Source organism: Emydura macquarii, unplaced genomic scaffold (assembly GCF_026122565.2).
Source record: "Emydura macquarii macquarii isolate MOO-44397 ecotype Brisbane River unplaced genomic scaffold, CSIRO-AGI_Emac_v2 contig_2636, whole genome shotgun sequence".
NCBI classification, from domain to species: domain Eukaryota; kingdom Metazoa; phylum Chordata; order Testudines; family Chelidae; genus Emydura; species Emydura macquarii.
This window is the reverse complement of record NW_027132773.1, coordinates 46,803,067-46,828,083: the sequence shown is the minus strand read 5'-3', so window position 1 is coordinate 46,828,083 and position 25,017 is coordinate 46,803,067. Positions and strand designations below refer to the sequence as shown.

At 41.9% G+C, this 25,017-nt stretch overlaps 1 protein-coding gene across 2 annotated transcripts in view; it reads right to left on the bottom strand.

Annotated features, from left to right (window-relative positions):
• Positions 1 to 4,690, bottom strand: part of FAM107B (family with sequence similarity 107 member B) — a 78,804-nt gene extending 74,114 nt beyond the window's left edge. Inside the window, exon 1 of one of the 2 annotated variants that reach the window (XM_067564577.1) lies at positions 4,488 to 4,690. The gene's annotated coding sequence lies outside the window, so the exon portion shown is untranslated. The remainder of the gene's footprint in view (positions 1 to 4,487) is intronic. The other variant, XM_067564576.1, reaches the window with a different exon arrangement.
• Positions 4,691 to 25,017: the final 20,327 nt, after the last annotated feature.

Here is a 25,017-nt window from a genome sequence, read left to right as displayed (position 1 = left end):
AGAAACGCACACACACACCCCAACACCCTCCCTCTCATCAAAAAAGTCGTTAGTGGATGTCATCACTATAAGCTACCTCTGACTGGCACAGCTTCGTTCTGGAGCAGATGCAACTGGACTCCATGAACTGGCTAGCCCCAACTGGCACAGGGATGATGAAGTCAGTTTCCTTTCCAAGAGGCAGAAAACCCCTTATTATTCAAATTAACAAACTTATGGGCGTGAAGGGAAACCCACAGTAATACTGAGCTGTTTCAAGGATCATATACATCACTTAAGCAAATAAACTTTGTGGACTGATTGGTCCCTCAGCTTTGCAATCAATCACCCCGGAGAGGGAAATACGGAATCTGCATTACATCAGGCAAGCAAAGGTGCTACCTATAAGTTGGAATAAGGACATCCTCACCTGCATGAACCCAGGTTTCTTGGGACTATGTGGGTAAAATGAATTTCACGTTCAATTCCTAACTGACTGCATTGTTTCTCCCTTTCTTTGAGAACAACATGCACCTGTGCAAAGGGCAGCGTTCTCTAGCAACATGAAGCCAGAAATGTTAGAAAATACATGAAAAACCAAGAAATGAGACATAGTATTTATAGTCCCTGCTCTGGCTGTGGGACTATGATTCGGGACACATCTGCCTAGGCCTATGATGAACTACAGAACTAGTCCTGAAAGTAAGACAAGCCAGATTCAGCTCTGTATTAGAATGTAAACTTGCTAGTTAGAAATGCTGGCATGCTTACTACTTTCTTTACCCTACTCTGGATTTGTGACATCCTATTTGAGATGTTCTTTAAAAAAAAAATTACAGGGCCCAACTGGAGTTCTGCACACACACCTGCAAGCCCTTGTGGATTATTCATTTATAATCACCAGCTGGAAGCTTGAAATTAAAAATCTGCTCCCTCATCAAAAAGTCTTTTCCGCATTGCATTTACACGCAGACTAGTTACTGTATGGTTGGGCAAAACAAAACATCCAGGATTACATGAATTTTGCACATAGAACTGCCAACTACCAATCTCAATGCTATGAGAAAAATGTTGTTTAGACTTTAGTATTTCTAGTCATTAACCAAGCAAGGAAACCAGGTGGGAGACTCTGAGAGATTTTAAGATTACAGTTAGAGAGGAAGTGTCGGGTTGGTCAAACCATGTCCTTCCCCTTTCACAGATGTCAGGACTTTCTGCTCTCGACTGAGTTAATCTTCATGTTATTTCCCTCACATAGGAAGTTGCAGTTCCCCACTGTCATGCATCTCATGTGCTCGTTAACACTGATGCAAAACACAATGAGAATGGACCTGCTCCACCACCAATTTCCTCTGTGACATTGGGTAAGTCATTTCGTTTCTTTGCACTTCAGTTCCTGATGTGGAAAATAGCACTTTCCTATTCCACAGGCATGTTGTGAGGATAAATAAACTAAAAGATTGTGAAGTGCTCACATACTTCACTAAGGGGAGGCCGTATGAGCACCTAAGATAGATAGATGGGATGATTTAAGGGAAAGATGGACTATCTAGAATTGCCTTCCTTAAAGACACACTTCCTTGCTTCAACTCGGCTTTAAACTGCCCTGTTCCATTTAGTGTAGGATTGATTCTCAGGCCCACTGCTGCATCCTTCCATCCTCCCCTTCCTGTAGCTAACATACAAACATACTTGCTTTCCCCCTACTGACTGTTTTTTCCTCTGTATATCCTTTCCTTTGTATATCGTTTTTCTGCCTCTGTTCTTATGAAGAACACTGTACCCAACTCTGTAAACCAACACTTCTCCTTGATCTCGCTGAGAAGCATCGATACCTTACATGCATCATGCTATACAAAAATACATTGAATTGCACCCTTGACTTACTCACCCAAACTGTTCCAAGCCTGGCTCTTACATTAGGCAATTTTATTTTTAAAAATCTGCCATCTGTGCAAATGTACATGGACCATGCTGTTATCACATGAAACAGCCTGAAAAAATAAGTCGTGTGCATGTTTTCTTGGGACAGCAAAGACATTCAGAACTGCAGCTGCCACCACGTTCTTAACTTACCAAGCTGTGGACTGATACCACCAGATGCTTCAGTACAACTAGCAATCTCAAAACCTGTAAGCGTTCAAGGTAAGATGGAGCTCAGAGGAGCCAAGTTCCACTGCTTTTTTTGAATGAAGAAAGATGCCAAGACTGGAAAAATGAAATAGCAAGTGAAGGGACATAAAAGAAAGTAAGTGGAGAGAATATTTAGAGGGTCTCATCAGATGACTCTCCAGCACTGTTCACTACTTTACTGTTTATTAGGCATTACCATAAAACAAAATCATTAATACTGGAGCACTAAAGATAATATAGCAACATTAACTCTGAATTTCTTGGAACTTGTAGAAGAAAAGTCAGACTTAACATGCCAAAGTCATCTGTGATGTCAATGGAGTTTCACCACGGATGAAACTGGCCCAAAATTATTTTAAGACAATAAAATATTTCAGGGGAGAGAGGGCTTAATAAGGCCTAACTATTGGTGATAGTGCATCCTATCAATGTGATAGCTGTTTGCTTGTTGTCAGTGATAGTTGCTCAATCTATTTGCATAATATTACTGTGCAAAGTAACAATAATATCAAGGGATGTAAGGGTCCTGTTCATTTAAAAAAGGGACTTTAAAAAAACTAAAGCGTTAGACTGCTGCTCCAATTGCCTGCTCAGTATCACATGAGATCCACAAGCAACTGCTCAAGTTTACACAATGCTCTTCCATGCCTAGATAACTCTGCCAAGTCAACTGAAGTCAATGCTGTGAATATTCTAGTTTTTGCTAGTTAATCCACCACCTCCACCCCGTGCACACACACCCAAAATGTGTAACAGTACTCCTGCCAAAAGTGCTCAAAGAACAATCCTCTGACCGTTGACTATACACAGCAGCCATATAATTCGGAAATCTCTCTCTCTTTATTGTTTTAATTTTTCTATACAAAGTCTCATTGAAATCAAATGTTTATGTGTTGCTTGTCCCATTCCTGAGAGTTTGCTACAAACATACATGCATACATGTACTAAACTTCAGGCATGAGATTCATTACACGGATATCCTGTGCTTTGTCTTACAAACCCCCACAGTCCAGTCAAGCACACACATACTATATATTAGTCAGACTACTTATACTGATGTCACCATATCAAATGATGCAACAGAAGTAAAAACTTTACATGTAAAGTTTATATATATATAAACACCCTTCCCCTTCCATCTCTAAATCAAATTAATGCACAGATTTTATTAGCAAAAATATATCTGGGCTGTTAAAACTTTTTGACAAAAAGTTAACCCAAAGCACCATGAAAATCTAGTAAGTTACACTCCCAAGGACCCTAAGGGAAATTCTGACAAAAATCAGAAACTGTAAGAATGGAACCAAGGGGGAAGGGCGGGGGGAGAGAGAGAGAGAGAAAGAAAGAAAGAACCGATCTCTGAGGTTTGGTACACAATTTTTACCACAGGTTTGGTATGACTGGGAGAGGACACTCGGAGCCCATCCGAATTTGAGTTTGAACACTACTATAACGTTCATATTTTAAAAGGTAGACAATATAGGGAATAATTCTGCAATATCAGGATGATCTAATAGGTCTCGCCTCCATACAATATCTATGATTTTCAATCCAAGGACACCTACATACATTCCTAGACACATTAGACATCTGTGAATAATGGAAAGAGGATGCAAACATCACGCATCTTCCTTTTAGCACACAGAAGTTGTACGGCACAGCAATGAACTGTTAACACAGAAAAGAGACGCTGGAAAGAGACTCAGGAAATTGTCAGGAGAAAGAGAAGTTACTTGGAGACATGCTGGCGAACAAAGATACCCCACAAGCTCAACAAAAAAAAAAAAAAAACCAAAAACGTGGAAGCCAAATGCAGGGGAAACCTACCATTATCTGCAAAAAATCACTGTTCTGCTCCAGATTAAAATGCTTCCATGGCCAAGAACCCTGGTTGCAGACCCAGATTTAGCTCAGTATCTGTCCAGGGAACCACATGATTCACTGAGCACGATGCATCCTCCCTTTTAAAGGAACAATTAACTCTCCCTGGGTTGTTGGGGTTTTTTTTTAATTTCCTTTTTATGGCGCTTAAGAAAAACCCTACAACTAAGGCACACAGCCCCCTTCCTTTTCTCTCTGGGAGCAGAGGAAGGACACTCTCCCCCTGCTCAGCTCCTCTGACTGAACCCCACAGCGGTTGCACGCCACATGGGGCTGCTAAAGGGAACTTTCCACCGTGAAAGCCCGGCGGCGTTCCTGCTCCCCTGACTCAGACGAGCAGCTCTGCAGCAGCACGGGGCGGGGAAGGGTTAAATCTCTGTATTTGCTACTCATGAAGTTAGAGGGGAGGGGGGCGGTGGTTCCCTCTGGCCCCGAGCAGCGAGCCTTTGTGTGCAATGCAAAGGAGAGAGCGAGACCCAGACGCAAGCACCTACCTCGCCCCTCTGGGCGGCTCTGCCCCACCCCACAAAGGATGGGAACCTTCCTTCCCCGCGGGAAGAGCCGGCCGCTGCTGCGCTCCGGGAGAGGGGCTTCCACACGCGCTCGCGCCGCACGCAGCCCCTCCGGCTCGCGCTGCTCTCGCTCACACACAGGCGAGCCCGGCCCCTGAGCCGCCCGCCTGCCTGCCTGCAGCACGGTGCCGGGGCGGGCGGCAGCAGGAGGGGGGCTGGCTGCTGAGTCACAGCTCCTCCTCCTCGGCTCCCCGCCCAGCGGCCGCTGTGTGGCTCTGAGGCGGAGTCCGCACCTCGCGAGCCGCCTCCTTTTGTTGTCCCTCTGTCACTCCTGCGAGGGGAGGAGGGTCTGCAGAGAGGGTGGGTTGGGGGCAGGATTCACTCCCTGCTGTGAGTTTCCAGTGCAGGGTGCTGTGTTTGGGGGGAAGAGGAGGAGAGAGGGAGTTGTGACTAGGAACCTGAGCCCAACTGTGCAAATGCACCCAAAGAGAAAAGTGTGTGCAGGGCTGCCCGCCCACCCACGCCGCCGTGCCCCTCTGTGGCTCAGAGAGGAGGAGATGCATGTTAGGCAAGGAAGGGGCCAGCTGTGTGGTTAAAGTACTGGACTGGGACTCAGGAGATCTGCGATCACGTCCTGGCTCTGCCACAGACTCTCTGCGTCACATTGGCCAAATCACTTATGCCTGAGCTGGGCCTCAAAATTAGATCCACCTAGGTACATTGCTCAGGGCTGGGAAAAATTTCACACCCTGCGCAACATGGTTAGGTGTCCCTACCGAACCCCCATTGTAGATGCAGCTAGGTTGACAGAAGAATTCTTCGGTCAGCCTAGCTTCCACTGCGCAGAGAGGTGGATTAACTACAGCCACGGAAAAACCCCTTCCGTCTATGTAAGAAGCATCTCCACTACAGTGCCACAGCAGCATGGCTGAAGCACCGTAGCTGTGCCATGGCAGTGTAGACGTACCCTTAATCTCTTTGTGCTTCAGTTCCTCCAGCTCCATCTGTAAAATGGAGATTAATTTTTTTTCCTCCCATCCTTTTTTCTATCTTGTCTATTTAGACGGGGCAGGGGCTGTCTTTTAATATGTATTTGTATGGTGCCTAGCACAACAGGGTCCAAGTCTCCAGGCGGTGCCATAAAACAAATCATAAATAACAAAAAGGGTGAGGAGGGAGAGTGGGAAAAGAGGAGGCTATGACTTAGTCTTTAAAGTGCTACAGGACTCTTGTTGTTCTGACTGGAAGGGTTTCATGTCAACAGTATAATTCACAGGCTTTCCAGTTTTGCATACCAGTTAAGAGCTGTGATTTTAGCGTTCCTTCCTTAATGCTGTGGTTATTTATCTCTTAAAAGAGGATATAGTTAGATCAAATTGTAGTGGATTAAACCTATCAGGAAAAAAGCATGGCTTACTTTAATTGTAGATATAGGCTTAAATCCTTTTGCTGACCTCATTTGCCTGGGAAACTGACTCATTCTTTTCCTTGTCACAGGGGTAATTTCAAACAGTATTTTTGTTTTAATTTCCCTTTCCCCGCCCATTTATTTCTTCTCTTTTCTTTATCCAAAACACGTAATAACTCCATCCCATCCCACATTAATATTTCTGCCAATCATTAAATGTGAATTGAGGCCCTGACCCTGCCATTGGATCCATGTAGACAGACCTGTGCATCTGTGTGTTTCCAGCAATAGCATGAGAGTCTAACTGATAAATACAGAGCACCTGAATCTGTAGAAGATAAAATGGAAACCTGTTTCAATACAAGTAATACATGCTGGAGAAGTGAAAGACAATTTGGAACAATAGTACAGATACTTTGAGAATGCACAAATCATATCTTGGATGAAGTGTTAATTGGAATACATGTCTTACATACTTAGATTTGCCCAATCACTCTGTATATTTATTACTATGAAACTTTTCTTTAGCCAATGACTTGGATTACAGTGAAGGATGGTCGCAAAGACAGCAGAATCTTGAATCATACAAATGATAGACATTTCCTTTATGGCACTCTGCCATACCACCTCAGGCTCTCACTTCATGAGCTAAGCAGGGTTGGGCAATAAGCAATATCTGAATATGGGAAACCTTAAAGTAAAAAATCCAACAATTCGTGGAATGAACGATGCCAGGGGTTCAGAAGGAGGCACTCTTTTAACTGAGTCAGTGCCCCAGCACAGTCAATCCAATGCCCCAGGATGGTGATGGGTATCAGTGTCTGAAGGAACTCAAATGTGAAATTACAGAACTACTAACTGTGGTATGTAAACTATCATTTAAATCAGCTTCTGTACCAGATGACTGGAGGATAGCTAATGTGATGCCAATTTTTTTAAAAAGACTCCAGAGGCGATCCCAGCAATTACAGGTCAATAAGCCTAACTTCAGTACCAGGCAAATTGGTTGAAACTATAGTAAAGAATAGAATTATCAGACACACAGATGAGCACCATTTGTTAGAGAATAGTCAACATGGTTTTTGGAAAGGAAAATCATGCCTCACCAATCTACTAGAATTATTTGAAGAGGTCAACAAGCATGTGGATAAGGCTGATCCACTGGATATAGTGTACTTAGATTTTCAGAAAGCCTTTGACAAGGTCCCTCACCAAAGGTTCTCAAGAAAAATAAGCTGTCATAGGATAAGAGGGAAGTTCCTTTCCTGGATCAGTAACAGGTTAAAAGATAAGATACAAAGGCTAGGAATAAATGGTCAGTTTTCAGAATGGAGAGAAGTAAATAGTGATGTCCCCTGAGGGTCTGTACTGGGACTATTCAACATGTTCATAAATGATCTGGAAAAAAAAGTAAACAGAGAGGTGGCAAAATTTGCAGGTGATACAAAACTATTCAAGATAGTTAAGTTCAAAGCTGACTGTGAAGAGGTCTCACAAAACTGGGTGACTGGGCAACAAAATGGCAGATGAAAGTCAATATTGATAAATGCAAAGTAATGCACATTGGAAAACATAATCCTAACTATATACATAAAATGATGGGGTCTAAATTAGCTATTGCCACTCAAGAAAGAGATCTTGGAGACATTGTGGATAGTTCTCTGAAAACATCCATTCAATGTGTGAAAGCAGTCAAAAAAACTAACAGAATGTTGGGAATCATTAGGAAAGGGATAGAAAAGACAGAAAATATCATATTCCCTCTTTATAAATACATGGTACACCCGTATGTTGAATACTGCATGCAGATCTGGTGGTCCCATCTCAAAAAAATATGTTGGAATTGGAAAAGATTCAGAAAAGGGCAACAAAAATTATTAGGGCTATGGAACAGCTTCCATATGGGGAGAGATTAATAAGATTGGGACTTTTCAGCTTGGAAAAGAGATGTCTAAGGGGGGATATGACAGAGGTCTATAAAATCATGGCTGGTATGGAGAAAGTAAATAAGGAAGTGTTATTTACACCTTCTCATAACATAAGAACTAGGGGTCACCAATGAAATTAATAGGCAGCAGGTTTAAAATGAACAAAAGGAAGTATTTCTTCACACAACGCACAGTCAACCTGTGGAACTCCTTGCCAGAGGATGTTGTGAAGGGCAAGACTATAACGGGGTTCAAAAAAGAACTAAATAATTTCCTGGAGGATAGTTCCATCAATGGCTATTAGCCAGGATAGGCAAGGATGCAAAACCATGCTCTGAAGTGTCCCTAGTCTCTGTTTGCCAGAAGCTAGGAATGGGCAACAGGGGATGAATCACTTGATGATCACTTGTTTTGTTCATTCCCTCTGAGACATCTGGCATTGGCAACTGTCGGAAGACAGGCCCATTGGTCTGATCCAGTATGCCCATTCTTATGTTCTTATGTATGTGGTTGGAAGTAGTGTTGTTTCAAGGGTAAGATGTAAAGCTGGAGTCCTGACTACTCGTGGTCCTTAAGGATTACTTTGCACTTTCTGTGAGGCCATGTCTTCACTAGGAGAAAGGTCTGTGATGCTGGACAAGTCACTGAAAACAACATTTTTTTGTGGGTGGCCACAAATTGTGTGTTTCTTATTCCTAGGGTGCCCACCTTAGGACACCAAGGATCAGATTTGCAGATGTGCTGAATGCTCACAACTACAACTGACGTCAACTGGAACTGTGCTGGGAACAAAGAAAGTACTCTAAAATACTACATCCTCTGAAAAATCAGCCCATGGGCGTCTCAAGTTGGGTATCCAAAATTAATGGACAATTTTGACGATTTCAGCCTCAATCATTCAACGCCTCCACTCCCCTTCTGTAAAAGGGGGCTGATAATACCACTTCACTTCACAGATGCGTTGTGAAAATAAACTTCTTAAAGTTTCTGCAGCACTCATACACTACAGTGAGAGTACCATAGAAATGTCTGGGAGGAAATTAACAATTCTGTATTTAGTGCACAGTTTGGATAGTGGGCAGTAAACATAGCATGGGACCACACACTGAATTAGGAGCACTGAATGAAGCAGATAGTCTGTGGAAAAATAGTACGTAATCATGTAATTAGAGATACTCGTAATTCATATGCACAAGGGTAACAAATTAAGGCTGCACAGCCTAAATGTCTAACTGTAGCATTTCCTGACTTTTGAGTGCTTGTCTTGCAACCTTAATGTTCTTTTCATGTAATTTTTGTATATAATTATTAGTATTACATTAGCGGCCTAAGGATCTCACTGTCTCTATAAACAAGACAGACAAAGGGTGGGAGAGGCACAGGGAGGTGAAATGACTTGCCCAAGGTTGCACATCAGCAGAAGTCAGAAACAGGAACCCTACTGTCCTAACTCCTAGTCCAGTGCCTATTCCACTAAATTACACGTCCTCTTCAAGTAACAGGTGTAGTGATCTCTAGATAGCACTTGCAAAATCCTTAGCGATCCTTCTGGATAAAAGGCACTATACAACTCTCAGACATCATTTTTTTACCAAAAATAGTTTACTGGAACCCCAGCCATGAATGAGCTAGCGGTACTTCAGAGCATCTCTCAGATTGAAAGATACACTGGAAATATCGAACAAGATATGCCATCTTTTTTATGAACATTTATGGTCAAAAGTACACAGTCATGTTCATTTTATAAACGTAACACAATCACTAGGCATCAAATAGTTTCTATTAAGTATCTTGATTTTTCATATCTGTTTGTGTTTGTTTATTTTTTTAAAGAAATATCAAAGAAAAAATATTGCATTATTTAGAACGTAAGCTCTTTGGGGCAAGGACTGTCTGTTACTAAGTGTCTGCATCATGCCCAAAACAACAGAGCTCTGGTTTCAGTTGGGGGTCTCTAGGTGCTACCAAAATAAGATACAGTATTAAAAAATCATAATGTACTTTCTAATGCAAAAACAACGTGGAGCAGATACTCTGCTCATGTCAACCAGTGGCATTCCACTGAGTTCAAAGGAGCAACACAGATTTACGCCAGATGAGGATCTAGTCCTGTGTGTTCACATTTGTTTATTTTTAAAGTGGTTGTCTAGACTTTTAATAAACTAAAACAACATGACTGTAGGTTTCTATCGACATTTTTCCATGCTATAACTTAGCAGAGACATGAGTTATGAATCTGAACAAACATCTGCTATACATATATATGTATAGAATATGAACAACATAAAATTTTAGTTTTCTGGTTTTTCTTTACACAAATTCTAGGACATTAAAAGGATTTCCTCAGAGTTTTCCAGTGTATTAAAAATAAAGATCAGGATGCCACCTTGGTTTCCTCTTTTTCTAAGCATTCAGTGAAAGGAAATGATACTGGGTCAAATCACAAAGAGCACCGGGGAAAAAAGAATACTGTGCACGCAGTCATTCAGAAGCTTAATTATCTATTACACTGTATCTTTATGTAAGAGGGATATAGATACATCCCGTATGTTAATAACTGGACCCTGTGGTTGACCTTCAGCTGAAATATTCCATATTCTGATTAATGCTACACAACTGGATACAAAATATGTTTGTTCCAAAGGCTGCAGGACATAGGGGGATTCTATTTACTCTTCTGACAGCAGAATTTTATTTGATAGCTGCTTTAGCTACCTACATGTTGGACTCTATTATGCAAGGGGCTGAGAACCTTAAAAACGGCACTTCTTCAGCTGGGACACAGACGATATGGGTTCTGTTCCCAGGTCACCTACTAGCCTGGCAGCTGATGTTGGGCAAGTCTTTCTGTGCTTCAGTTTCCCCATCTGTAAAATCACAGGATCATAGAAATGTCGGACCAGAAGGGACCTCAAGAGGTCATTTAGTCATTCCCACATGCAGAGGCAGGACTAATTATACTTATATCATCCCTGTTTGTCTAACCTGTTATTAAAAACCTCTAATAAAGGAGATTCCACAATCTCCCTTGGAAGCCTAGTCCAGTTCATAACTATCCTTATAGTTTGGAAGTTTTTCCTAATATCCAATCTAAATCTCTCTTGCTGCAGATTAAGCCCATTACTTCTTGTGCTACCTTCAGTGGATCTGGAGAACAATTGATCACCATCATCTCTATGACAGCCATTTACATATTTGAAGACAGTTATCAAGTCGCTCCTCAGTCTTCTTTTCTCAAACAGGCCAAGATCATTTCCCTTTCCTCATAGTCAAATTTTCTAAACCTTTCATCATTTTGATTGCATTATTCTGGACTCTCTACAATTTGTCCAGATCTTGCTTAAAGTGTGACCCCCCTTCCCCCCATGAGCTTGACACAATACTCCATACCTCACAAGTGCCGAGACAATTACCTCTTGTGTCTTAAATATGACACTCCTGTTTACACATCTCAGAATAATATTAGCCTTTTTGACATCTGCAGCACATTGTTGACTCATATTCAGTTTGTAATCCACTATAATCCCCAAATCCTTTTCAGCAGTACCACTGCCTTGACAGTTATTCCCCATTTTGTATTTGTGCATTTGATTTTTTCTTCCTAAATGTAGTACTTGGCACTTACCTTTATTGAATTTCATCTTGTTGATTTCGGACCAATTCTTCAATTTATCAAAGTCATTTTGAATGGTAATCCTCTCCTCCAGAGTGCTAGCAACCCCTCCATCTTGGTGTCATCCGCAAATTTTATAAGCATACTGTCCACTCCATTATCTAAGTCATTAATGAAAATATTGACTAGTACTGGACTCAGGACAGACACCTGCAGGACCCCACTAGATGGAGGATAAAATGGGAATAATGATACTGACCTTTTGTGTAAAATGTTTTGAGATCTAATGTTGAAGAGTGCAATATAAGAGCTGGGTATTATTATTAGTCACAGGATTAGGTCCAGTATGCAATCTATACTGTGAATTTTTTCTGCCTCTTCCTTCTTATCTTGTACTTGTTACTTGTACATATCTCGTTACTGCCCATTAACACAATCATTTTAATGTTTGCTTTCTCTTGTTGTCATTATTTAAAATTGTTATAAAGCACCATGAATTGTAACACAGTTCATGACAAATAGAGGGAGATACACTCTTACAAAGAAAGCCTATATTTCTGAGATTATATATAGATTTGGTACTGAATATATGTGTGATCTCTCTATAGATACAATGCATATGCATTCAGTGTACAGTATATGGTACTGTGGAACACTCATATAGTGAAATCAAGTTCTTCAACAGAACAACTACAATATGTGGTAAGGAAGGGCTCGTTATAACCTGAACTGCAATATACAAATTGCAATGCACTACAATATGAGACTGTCTTTTACTAAATGTTTGTACAACACCTAGCACAATAGGGCTCCCACTTGACTGGCTTTTACGTGCTACCCTAATATGAAATCTTAAATAATAAATGTTAATATTCCACTGTAGCCTCTGAGAAGTTCCAATCTGTACATCTAGCTGTTACACACCTGGGCTGTAATACAGCCGGGGGTTTTGTGTTCGTTTTCCTGGTACTGTATTTATAAAAGATGTTACTTCATTAACTATCTGTGTGGTGGTTGCCTTTACAGCAATTAAAATGGACAATTTCATATCATTTCCCACTAAACCAAATAATCAACTGCTCATTCCATCAGGGATGGAAAAATAAATAAACATCCCCCTCCACAATGCTCCTAAAAACAAATTTTTAAAAAATGTAGCGACATCTGTCAAACAGTTTGAGTCCCCCCTCCCCTGTTGTTATAACCATTACACGTCCATGACTTCGTGGGACTATTCACATGCTTAAAATTAAACATTCGCTTAAGTGCTTTAATGGATTAAGGCTCTATAGCATCTTTCATTTTAGGCTCTCAAAGTGCTTTACAAACTTGGTTTACAAGCTTGATTAAACCTCAGCTCTCATACGAAGCAGGTATATATCTATCTAACTTATTTCCAATGTGCCCATCATCATAGTATCTGAATAACTGTTTTACAGATGGAGAAACTGAGGGTATGTTTATACTGATGGCGGTAAAGTCGTCAGATTGATCTTTCTGTGTCAGTGTAGACCTCCTCAATCGATCAGGAAATCGACGCAGTAAATCCACCCCCTCAAGTGGCGTAGCGCTGCGTCAATGGGAACGCGGTTCCCGTTGGCGCAGTGCAGCGAAGATGGTGCACAGAAGGGAAGCACAGTAGTTGACGGGAGTTTGCGTAACTGCTGCCGAATTTCCAGGTAAGTGTAGACCAGGGGTGAGGCTAAGGGCCTGGTTTTCGAAGGTCTGAACACTTAATTTCACTTGCAGTCAGTGGGAGCCATACAATTCAGTCCATCTGGAAATTAGATCCTAAGTGGTTTACCCAAGTCAAGACAGAAAGTTGGTGACAGTGCTGGGAATAGAACCCAGAACTCCTGATTCCCAGTCCCGTATTCTAACTACAAGACACACACCCCACTCACTGTATGTTCACATATAATATTTACAAATATTTCACAATGTGTTTTCCTTTTTCCTTCCTTATAGTTCTCAGTAAAATATACATGAACATATGGAATGAAATCCTGGCCCCACTGAACTCCATGGGAATTTCATTCATGAACTGTGCTTCTGGCGTGGACTGTCTCTTACTCTGTGTTTGCACAGTACCTTGCAAAATTGGGCCCTGATCTCTAAGCACCACCATAATAGTAAAAGCGATGAGAAATTCTAAATTATTAAAGAGTTTTTAAATATGTATTCCTGGTTTCCCCTTGAAATTCATCATCATCATGCTCAGTTTGTCATGTATCTTTCTGTCCCTCCCCCCACCATTTAAGTAACCAACTGGAATTCCTTATAAAGAAATCAGCAGACTGAGCGATATTGTGGCTATCCTTAGGTCCTCTGAGGCTTTACTATTGACTGACCATATCACAGCTGAGGTTGCTGGTAAATTATATATCCTCTGCCTAAGAGCATCTGCCCCATGGCTGTTCTTCCCTCATTATAAAACCTGATCCAATCCTGCATGTCTTGTGCAATTACTGAGATTACAATTCAAGAAGTAGCATGCTCAGTGAGCACAAGTGAGATAAACTACTAGGTATAGCAAACACAAATTCTCAGGAGTATGGCTAAACACTTCCAACCCAGTCTCCATTTAAAACAGTCATGTGCAGCTTCCAATTAAATAACACATCACTGGTCCCATTAACGGTGACTGCTATGTCACCACAAAAGTGAGTAAAAAACTTGATGCTTTTCTGCCTAGCATTAGGGCTGCCCACAAACAAATACTCCTGCTTTTAGGAATCACGTGTCTGACAAATCAATACACTATTGGCAACCCAAGGAAAAAAATACTAGATAGGCTGGTCTCTTTCATGACTTACAAAGGTCAGAGTCTGCTTCTTCTTTGCTCTACTACTGGCAAGATAAAGCCTTGGAAGACGCCTGACATTCAGTCCAAATTACAAGCAATGCATTTAATTTATGCAATTTAAATATAGGGAACTGGAAAGAGAAAGAGCTTCTTTGACATTATAAAACATCAGGTGATTTACAGGGAATGTTCAGATCCAAGAAGAGATCAAACTGTATCAATGCTGAAGAGAATGCACTGGTCCAGTTTATAACTCCCTGAAAAAAAAAATCTAACATTATGATTGAAATTTTTATTTCTATTGCCTTTCACACTCATTAGTAGAGTCAGCACTATCAAACTTCCCTGATTCTTAATTTGAATTGTAGATTTTAGTAAGTTTCACCTTTTTTTTCAGACAGCCTTAAAATTACAATCTTGTGGAGTTTTATGCTGACTTTTACGGCAAATCAGTCATGTATATTTCAGCACTCATACATGGTGTATTTTTTTATGCATGATTAATCTTTTTTATCTGTATAGATAGACTTGTAGGATGTAGAGAAGTCTTTGTGGTTTGTTTGGTTGTGTGTGGGGTGTGGTGGTGGTGTATTTTTTGGTTTTGCATCCTAAACCAGAGACAGTTGCTTCTGGCAATTAAAATAATGAAGATCGTGACTGCACTCTTCCAAACCATGGCTCTATAGGAGTTTAATGCAATGCAAGATTGATATAAATTACTCCTACCATAAATTACAATCCTACATATATATTTATTTCCATAGAGCTCCTTCCATGGGATTATTCACCCGCCAGTCTACACATGCAGTGGACTCTTTCATTTCCCATGGAAGTAGAGGTTCAGTTGCTTCCATGGCACCATCCCTTGTGTAGGGCACTCAATCGGTCCAGGATTGGCAGTGAGGAAGGGGACAGAGATGGGGCAGGCTGGGGACAGGAATCGGAGGGCTGAGATTTGGAATGGGACATCACACATCCCATCATTCCAAATTCCACCTGCCCTGTATAGATTCCCAGAAAAAGTAAACCCAGCCGAAGGCAGTATTTTCTTTCCCATAGAGCAAGCCTTATAAGGGAAGCTCTGGCCAGAGACACTGTGGTAGCATGGTTATAATGGAGTCAATCCACTAGGGAGTGGAACAGTGTGTTGGAGGCAAAGAAATAGTGTGGAGGCACAGGACACCCTGTGCCCAAATGGCGATAGTGTAATCTCCATGGATCCTGCCGGTTCAGCCCCACAGCCTATTCTGCAAAGAAGTAAACCCTGCCCTGCATTTCCTCCCAAGATAATGTGAGATAATGTGGGAGGTAAGCTCTCCACAAGGAAATCTTCCTGGAGATTTCCTCCCGCATTCACCCCTCCTACAGGTTTTCTGACAGGAGGGGATGATCTGCTGCTACTGATAGGAAATGAGCTTTTATAAATACATACTAATACTTAGTACAAATTTCCTCATGGAAACCTTAATCCTACGGTCATGGAAAAGAAAACTCTCATTGCCTTCAGTGGTACAGGAGCTAGACCCTGGGGCCTAATCCAAAGCCCAGCCAAGTCAACTGGAGCCTTTCCCTTGACTTCAGTGGGCTTTGGATCAAGCCCATAGTTCTTCACTGCCACATAAAATTATCCTTGTGTATTTATAGAGACTCTAAAACTTAACAATGTGATTAGACAATGCAAGGTTTACTCACCTCTAAATAGTCTTTGGTTTAGATTTGTAATACTTTCTCAGTCTAAAAGAAAGCACCATGATATTAATTTCACCCGGAAACTGGACCTTATTCATACAGATATTTCAAGGAATGATAAATGCTAATGAATAGTGAAACAGGCCAGCCCTGGCTGTGAGCAATAACAGAAACAAATAGCTTCAATAAAATGCTAGGCTGCACACACCGCCACTACGCCCACCATATATATTCAGTATGCTTTGCATTTGTATTCTTTTATTATGTTGAGTCAGTTGCAGAGCTACTAATTGAGCCCGGGGACTCTGACTCCTCCTCTCACCAGGGAGCTCTGCCTCTCAGTTGTAATAAATAAATCCCTGTAATCACAGAGAGAAAAAGGACGCAAAAAACATGCTGCTTGCTTTTCCTGGAAGGGTCGCAGTGAAATAATTCACTCCTGGAGTGTCCAATGGAAATACAATATAGTTATAAAACACCAAAAAGTCATCCCAGCACTAATATAATGTCATAGTTGAAATATTTAGCGCCTCAGTTTTGCAGACTAATAGTCCTCCTAATGCATTTCCATATCTTTTCTCTCCTCCACAACTTGCAGAAGAAGAGAGCGCTTCCCTCCTAAGACAAAACTCCCATTTACTTCCTTGTGAAAACAATAAGGGTGAAGAGGATGGATGCATGAGGTCATGGAATGATTTTCTGTCAGTATCTCTTATAAACTGCTCTACTCTTATTTACAGAGATACAAAATTCTCCTTTCATTTACACTCAAGCCAAATTCTAGTCTCACTATTAGAGCTGGTTGAGACATGATATTTTTTCCTGCCAAAAAAGTGTCAATGAAAACCCAAAAATCTGATTTTTTTTCAGTTTGAAACCAAACATTTTTTTTAGTTTTTTTCTTTTATCAACAAAATCTACCAACGAAAAGGGACATTTTTTTACAAAAATTTCCGTGTGGTTGAAAAAAGCCATTTTCCACCATCTCTACTGATTCTATCACTCACAGAACAGGTCCAGTGACTGTACCATCATCTGTATTCCTGATGTTTGGGGCAAGGAGGGGATATTTCCTTTAATAAATTCCTCGGCGCAAGGGAGACTATGGAAAATAATCATATTTCCGTTGCAGGTGGGGATTTTGGTGAGGGTGGGAAAGTAAGTCTGATAACGTTTAGTCAATACACATTGCTTACTTCCATTGATGTCGTCGACCTGATCCATGGCACTCTGAGCAAAGTCATATGTTGTGTTAGCAATAAAATAGATGGAGCAAGTTTGGCAAAGGCTTGACACACTGGGCACTGCTTTCATTTCACTGACTGTGACATCAAGAAGGCAGAGTGGACAGCCTAAGATTTACAGTGGGTGAGCTATGCAGTCATGTGAGGTCCTGCTCTTCCAGGAATCCCAGTTCTCACGCAAGCCTGATTGACCTATCAAAGTGCCATCCCCAGCTCCCCATCTGTAGCCCTGGCTGTGGCTTGTCACACAGCAAGTAGTGAATTCCCACGCTGACCTCCCCCACTCTATAAATTGGGCTTTGGCTCAGCCTACTAGTCTGTCAATTACAGATGAGGACAAAGATGGACTGGATCCTGAAAATACATAGGGACAGCCCTGAGCAAGGAAGATGATGTAGATTGTTTTCAGTTGTTTGAAAGCTCTGGAAAGGGAACTAAGCTGTATACTAACAGTGTGCGTAGCACTGAATGGGAGACTCATACTGAATGCTGAAGAGACCCAGTTTATGAATATGACTGGAGCCCTGCTGGGATGCTGGCAAAGGGACAATAAATGCGTGTGGTGGTTTGGTGAGACAGAACATAGAGAGGCGGACTGGGAGAAAGTGCCAGAGACTCTGTGTGCTCGAGAGACCTACCCACACAGGCAAGCCCAAATCCTGACCCATGCTGTGCGAGTACACAAAACAGGGAGCAGGGTGTGTGTGTGTGTTTGGATCTTGCAAAAACCTTACCAGTTGAGTTTTTGTCTTACACTATCCAAGCTGAGGGTGGTGCGGATGTGGCTCTGATTTCATCTGCTTTCCTGGATGGTAGGGGATTTAGATAAATGGTTCTGTTTTCAAACCATCTCCAGTGTTAATCCCATTATTTAATCACTGCTTAGAGTCATCTTGTGATCATTCAGACTAAATGAATAACCCAATTAAAACTACCCTGAGCTATTTGAGCTACTGTATAAGATTCAATTCTGGTGCTCCTGATTAATAAGTGAGTCACAGCTTCAGAACATCAGTCAGTGTATATGTCCCTGTAACAGGAGGCTTGGAGGGCTGGGCAGTCTAGTGGTTGGAGTGCTTGATTTCCAGCCCCCTGCTTGGTTGAGTTGCCTCAGCCTCCTTTGGCCAGTGAGATGGTGCTTGTCTCGTGGTAGCCGCCTTGGCTGGCAGGCTAGTGCTCCTTCCCTTCAGATAGGGAGGCAGCTAGCTCCTGCCTCTTCGCCAGTCAGCCCCAAACTAAGCCAGGTCCCCCCCCTTTTCTTTCCCCTCCAGGCCTGGCATTGGTTGCTGGGGGGGGGGGAAGGAGGGGATTGCCAGGCCCAAAGGCTCTCTTTAACCCCTTTTGTGCTGGCAGGCTCTGCCTCATCACATTTCTCCTCTATATTTTCTTCCTCACATTTTTCGGTATATTTGTGTATGATGCAATACTTATTCCCAGCTAATTTCCTTAACAGAATTTTACATTGACATGGCAAAAGTTCTAAGGGCATAGCATTCACATTTATATGTCACACGACTAAAGCATCATAAACCTGCACCTAAAAATAACTGAAAATGTAAGTCCACTGATGTGGTTCTATTACAGGAAACAGGATACAGTACTTAAGTTTTGAGAAGGGTCCCTGGGATCATGGGAATGTATTGAAGTGGAGGAAAAGCGATGGGGAGAGAGAGGGAAAGGGTGGAGCCGGAAGTATTCTATACATCTGCAGCAGCATTTCCAGCAGATCTGCATGGTTACCAAAAGGGCTTCATGGTTACCTCCTTTGCTATAGGAAATAGGTTTTGTTTGTTAGCAAACTGGAGTTGGAAGGAGAGGAAGAAAGGTGAGGTAAACTGTAGAAATGCTTTTCTGAAAAAGTGTTTAAAATGAAGTTAAGCCCAGTTTCAAGCTGACCTGTTTGTTAGAGAAAGGGCTATCCACTGAGTTTCATAGGACTGTGGCAAAGCTGTGTCTAATAACAAGAAACACTGAAAAAATCACAATGAACCAAGAAATCAACAGAAAGAAGAATAGGAAATACACTGAAGACAGAGCCAAGTAAAGAACTTGAAATGAGTAATTTATTCCGTGAATTTTGCATTTTTCCTGATTGCAAAATGTATAAGTTTATTCATTATTTGAATTTCTTCTAAGAATAATTCTTGGTCCGTAAATCATTCATAACATTTCATGGGGATTATTTGCAGTTCTCAAACTGCACTGTGTTAGTTGGATACAGAAGTCATGTGGTATTGTTTCTGATCTTTAATTGGATGAGCTATGTATCTAACCAACACACTGTGAACTGAAAGTTTCAAGGCCTCAGTGGGATTGAATGCTCCATAGGCCTTTGTGCTTGTCCTGTATATGGGGTGAATTTCACCCAGAGAGTATAGCCAGCATTAAAGGAGCATGAGTCTCAATTGGTGTAATTTACATGGTGAGTAGGCTGGAAGAACGTGTAAATGATGCCATCTTACACTCATCTTTGAATTTGGTCCAGACACTTTGGGTCAGATCCTGCATGTCTTCCTCACACACAGGTAGTCCTATGGACTAGAATATTGTCTCTTTTGCAAGCCAGACAGGTGTTGGCCTTTGATGGGTTAACAATTTTATGAGTCAAAGGATCGCATTAACCGAACAGATTAACAAAACAGATACAGTAAAAAAAAAAGATGGTAAAATTATAGATATTAACTGTATGTATAAAGGATCAGCTGTAGGAGATGCTTGTGGTCTTCTATCTGTTCAATAGCAGCGATCAATGACAATGGGTTTATTAATCAGCATGCTGCTCCACACTGGTTTTATTCTCTCATCTTGCCTCCTTCCTCCTTCCTTCCTGGAAATGATGCTCTGTTCCCCCCCTCCACACACACACCAGTTCCCCACTCCCCCAACCACCAACAGACACTGCTTCTTTTCCCCCAGCCGCTTCTCATTTCATTCTGGAGTGTCCTTTTACATTCTGACTACTTGTGCAGGCCCAGCAGCCATTGGCTCTGTTCTGTGACAAGGTCTTTAACTGCTCCAGCCAATGTCTTGTATCAATTAGGGCTCTGTTCTGGCAAACGCTGCTGGGAGCAAACACTTCAGGAAAACATGAGGGACTAACCCTGCTATGCAGCTGTAACACAATGTGCCAGAATAAACATTAGCATTGCAGGTGGGGGGGAAGAGGGAGAGAAGTGTTGCATGCTTAGGCTTGGGAGAATTCAATTTTTATTTTTTATAATTTTGACAGATACTATTGATGTTTATTTTAAACATTTTTTTCAATTTTTATCAATTTAAATTCACAATTGTGAAAAGTTATGGGGCGGGGGGGCAACATCACATGTCAAAATATACAAAGTAAATATCCTTATATCAAATGCTAGTACGTTCTCAAGCAACGTTTTGCTTACTTTGCCACTCTGTAAATTTCTATCATCATCAGTGGAAATATTTTGTCATAGTTTTGCATGTGTACAGTAATAGTGATGTTTAGCAACATTTACTGATAAAAATCTAATCCTTCCAAGCCTATTCATGCTTGAATTTCAGTGTAGTCAGTGTCTACCAGTTCAGATCCAATGGCACAGTCAGATAGCCAAACTCTGCATTGACTTGTACCCCATGAAACACAACTAATTCCAACAGGATTGTGCAGTGTGGAAGGCAGAGCAGGATCCAGCTACCCATGAAGAGAAAATCTGCATCCTAATTTTGATTGGTGCTTCAAACTGGGCTCCTCTTTTTGCACCTGCAAATAATTGTGCATGTGCCTTTTTCTACTCCCGTTATAAGTGGGCGTAATTTGTGCCACTTAGATGGCTGATCCAAAATTGCACCAATTGCTTTTCTGCAGAGCTCTGGTGCAGCCTAATGCAAATTCTATGGCAGTTTCATTTTGTTTTTTAAATGGAGGTGTTTAAATGTGAAAATGAATCATGCACTTAGAACACTACTAAATTCCATTCATTTAGTGCTCTCCCACATTTTAATATGTCCCCTATTTTAACATGTCCCATATACACTCACAAGGATAAGCATGACCAACTCCCCTTATCCTGGGGGTTCCCCAGTCCTTGCACTATATTGCCTGTGGTTCATTCCTAGTGGAGGGGCTCCAGGTAGTCTTTATCCTTGCTTGGAAAGAACTAACATCTCCTGCTGTTCCCCTTCAGGTCTCTCCTAGGGTGAGACTCTTTGTCCTCTCCACACTGAGAAGCAGGACCTGTCTTTCATATCCTGCTTCCCTTCTCCCAGCAGGCCTTGTTGTAGTCACATGGTCTGCAAGGAAACCAAACTGGGCCTGGACTACCTTAGTGGCCCAGACATTCTGTGATGCTTGGATTCTGGAGCACCATTCTGGGTCAAGGGTGGGGCATCACGGCAGTTTCTTCAGCCACAAAACCACAGAATACCCAAGATCCTGTTCATAAATATTAAACACACACTTCAGCGTCATGCGATTCTGAACTCAGCATGTGTAGATCAATGGGAGGATCTCTTTGTGGTACAAGCTGCTTTCATCTAAAGAATCGCTCTCAACAGGGTCACTGAATAATCAAGACTTAGGAGTGCATTTCACACTGCAATGTGAACTGTCCCACCAGCCTTGTTAGGAAAGGTACTGTCTTAACTCAAAGCACTGTGACATCCTGCTTAATTAAGACACAGTGAAGCAGAACCACAGGATTTGCAGGATTTCACATCCTGAAAGCAGTGAGCTTCCCCAAAGCCAATAACGCATAAGAGTTGCTAACCCATCTGCAGACTATTTGCACAGATTGAAAACTAGTAAAGAAAATCCCACCTAGCCTTTTCTAATGAGCCTATTCCCATATCTATCTAGTGCATTACAGAATAATTCAAAGCCACCTTTTCCCACGGAAAATACCATACTCCTTCCCCCTCACTTGCTATGCCACCCTCTTGACTGGAATTGTTCTTGATTGTTTGTCTCCATAACCCTGTTTTGGCCTGATCCTGCAAGGTGCTGAGCACCTCCTTTGGGTTGCTGACCCTCCTCAGTTCCTACTGAAGTGTATTTGGATGGAGGGCGCATAGCACCTGGCAGGGTCAGGCTCAAAAAGTTACCTCTGCTAGTTAGATTGATTTCAAACCCAAGCTGCATTGGGTAGGAGAGTGACGTTTGGATAGGTGCACTCCTTCGAACATAAGCCCTTGCCCCTCACACAGGCATATTCACATGCTCAGGCGGTCATACTTATAATACACTTGAACAGTGTGTCACTTCTTTGGCTAGTGGCTGGTCCACCTAGAGGGTTACAGCCTACTAGTGCGCCCAGCTACTGGAGTTAAGCTTGGATGCTCTTTCTAAAAGATATGCTCTGGATCAGTCAGAAGTTATAGACTTGATGCTGGAACAACATGGTGAAATTCTGTGGCCTGTGTTATACAGAATGCCAGACTAGATGATCATAATGACCCCTTTGGCCCTCAGAATCGAGGAATCTATGAGTTATTCCTTTAGCCCACATGGTGGAGGTTTGTGCTTTGGTGGTGAAGGTCAGGATTCAAACCCTGCTGACATCCAGTGATTAGAGGCTGTTACACATAGTCACACAGACAAACAGAAATGCACATAATCATACCAGCTTACCCATGAAGTCAAGAGAGGTACTGATCCCTTCTTACAGCATGATGCTGGAGGCCTGGTAGCACCACCTGCCCCTGCTTTCAGCTCCCAACCCTCTGTACCCAGAATGGAGGAGCCAATAGCTAAGAAAGCAAGAGGAGGAGAACATAACCCAATTCTGGGTTCCAAGAAGCATCCCCTAAGAGGCAAGCAGAGCAGCAGTAGCATCTGAACGACTCTGGGGTTAAGCTGCTAGAGCACTACTGAGTACAGCATGTGGCACTAATGGGTACCATGTAATGCTGGGGTTCCCAGGGATTTATGCACCGATGCAGCTGATAGTTCTTAGATGAGAACTGATCACCTTGGCCTGAGCGTGTTTGCACAACAGATTATTATAACGCTATGGAACACGAAGCCCAAGGTGGTAACAAACCAAAAGATCCCTCACTCCTGAGTTAGATGGCCCTGATTAACGCTACATCTATGAGGAGTGGGGATGTGAGCTATCCAATGTTTTTGCTCAACACAACTTATTGTATTTCATTCCCAGTCATGACCCCAACCCCTCCACTTAGAACTGTTCTCACTAAAGGGTATTCAGGTTGTCATCTTCATTGATTCACATTTTAGCGAAGTCCAAGTGTTACAGCGGAGACTTGGGGCCGAACTCAACACCTGACTCAATCACCTAGTTACTATGTGATCTTGGGTGATTACTCTTGCTCATCCTCTCCAGTTTATGTTAATCTCTGACCCCTACTTCTCATCCTAAATGTGCATTTAGGCTCCCAATCCTCTACAGAGCATTGTACTGGCGCAAGGCTCCATGCAAGCTGGGCTCGTTACGGGGCGGGGGCAGGGACTGTGTCTTTACCTAAGTAACTCTGCAAAGCGCCTAGCAAACGTTTGGAAACCAAAGATAACATGAGGTGGCGTGGAAGAAGGTGTGAAGACGAGTGGGAGAAGGATACAAAAACAGTCATGTAGGAAGGAGCAGCGCTCCTACTCACAGGTAAAGGTCCCAAACGGCTTGGAGGCAAGGAGGAGAAGTCTGAACTTAGTACACAATGATCTGGGTTCAACTGAACCAAACACTGAACTGAGAACGATCAATGGGCCTCGAGAATGTCGAGCGTTGAAGAAAACAAATCCCCTTTTGAATGGAGACCACTCCCTCTCACCAGATGACTAACGGAACCTGTATTCCACAACCCCTTATTAACTTGGAATTATCAGGCTCTAGTGCAAACACTGTACCCTGTCAATTCATTCCCGTGGTTCCCTGACCATCCAAACAAGACAGAAATTAAGTCATCTAACTCATTTCCAGAATGTCATCTCCAACCTCTTTCCTGCATTGCCCACGTTGCAGCCTATTTCTGGCATTGTTTAAAGCATTAATGGTAAACAATATCATTTTGTGCATCATAAATAGAAGTCAGGCAGCAAATGAAATTAAACATGGATGGTCGGACACAAATTCATGAGCAAAGCAGTCTGTTGGTCTGACAGGAAATACAAGAACTTTTGTTACATTTGCTCAGGACTAACCTAATTTGACTGTGTTTTTTGTTAAAATGTTGTACAGCAGTATCTGTGAAACTTAAGAGTGCCTTGCAACCAAAAACAAAATTGCTGAAATAAGATCTCTTGTAGGGATCCAAACTGCAAAGTGTTTTGAACGCTGAGATTTCCAGTGTTCTTGTACTACTGGTATCGTTAAACAGTAGCTTTACAATGCAGCTTTAAAAGCATTCACGCAAAAAAAAAATGCAGCTCAGTGGCAGGCAGCCTTGAAGGTGATTTCTGCAGCACTCTCTCCCTTCAGTTATAGCTGAATTCTGTCAATGTCCTGGGCTGGGTCTTTTAGACTAAAAATAATTAAAAGATTCTAGTGATATTCAGGTTTCTGAACTGCGCAGGACAACTGTGCTGCAGCTCAAAGTAGTTTGAACAGAGCTGGTCAGGATATATGGCTGCCTACTTTAAGATTTTATCCTACCACCATCTCTGAGTATCAGAGCATTTTCCACATAAAATCAATAGCAATAGCAAAGTCCCTAGTGGATTTCATGGAGTCTCTGGTACTTCTCACTGTTGAGGGTAAAAAAAAAAAAAAAAAACCAACCCAAACTCTGTTTTGGATTATTTTTGGGGTTTGTATTGGTTGATTTGTTTTACTTGTTACATTTTTAATTTTTTTAAAATTATTATTCATAATAGTAGTGTTAGTAGTATATATTTTGAGG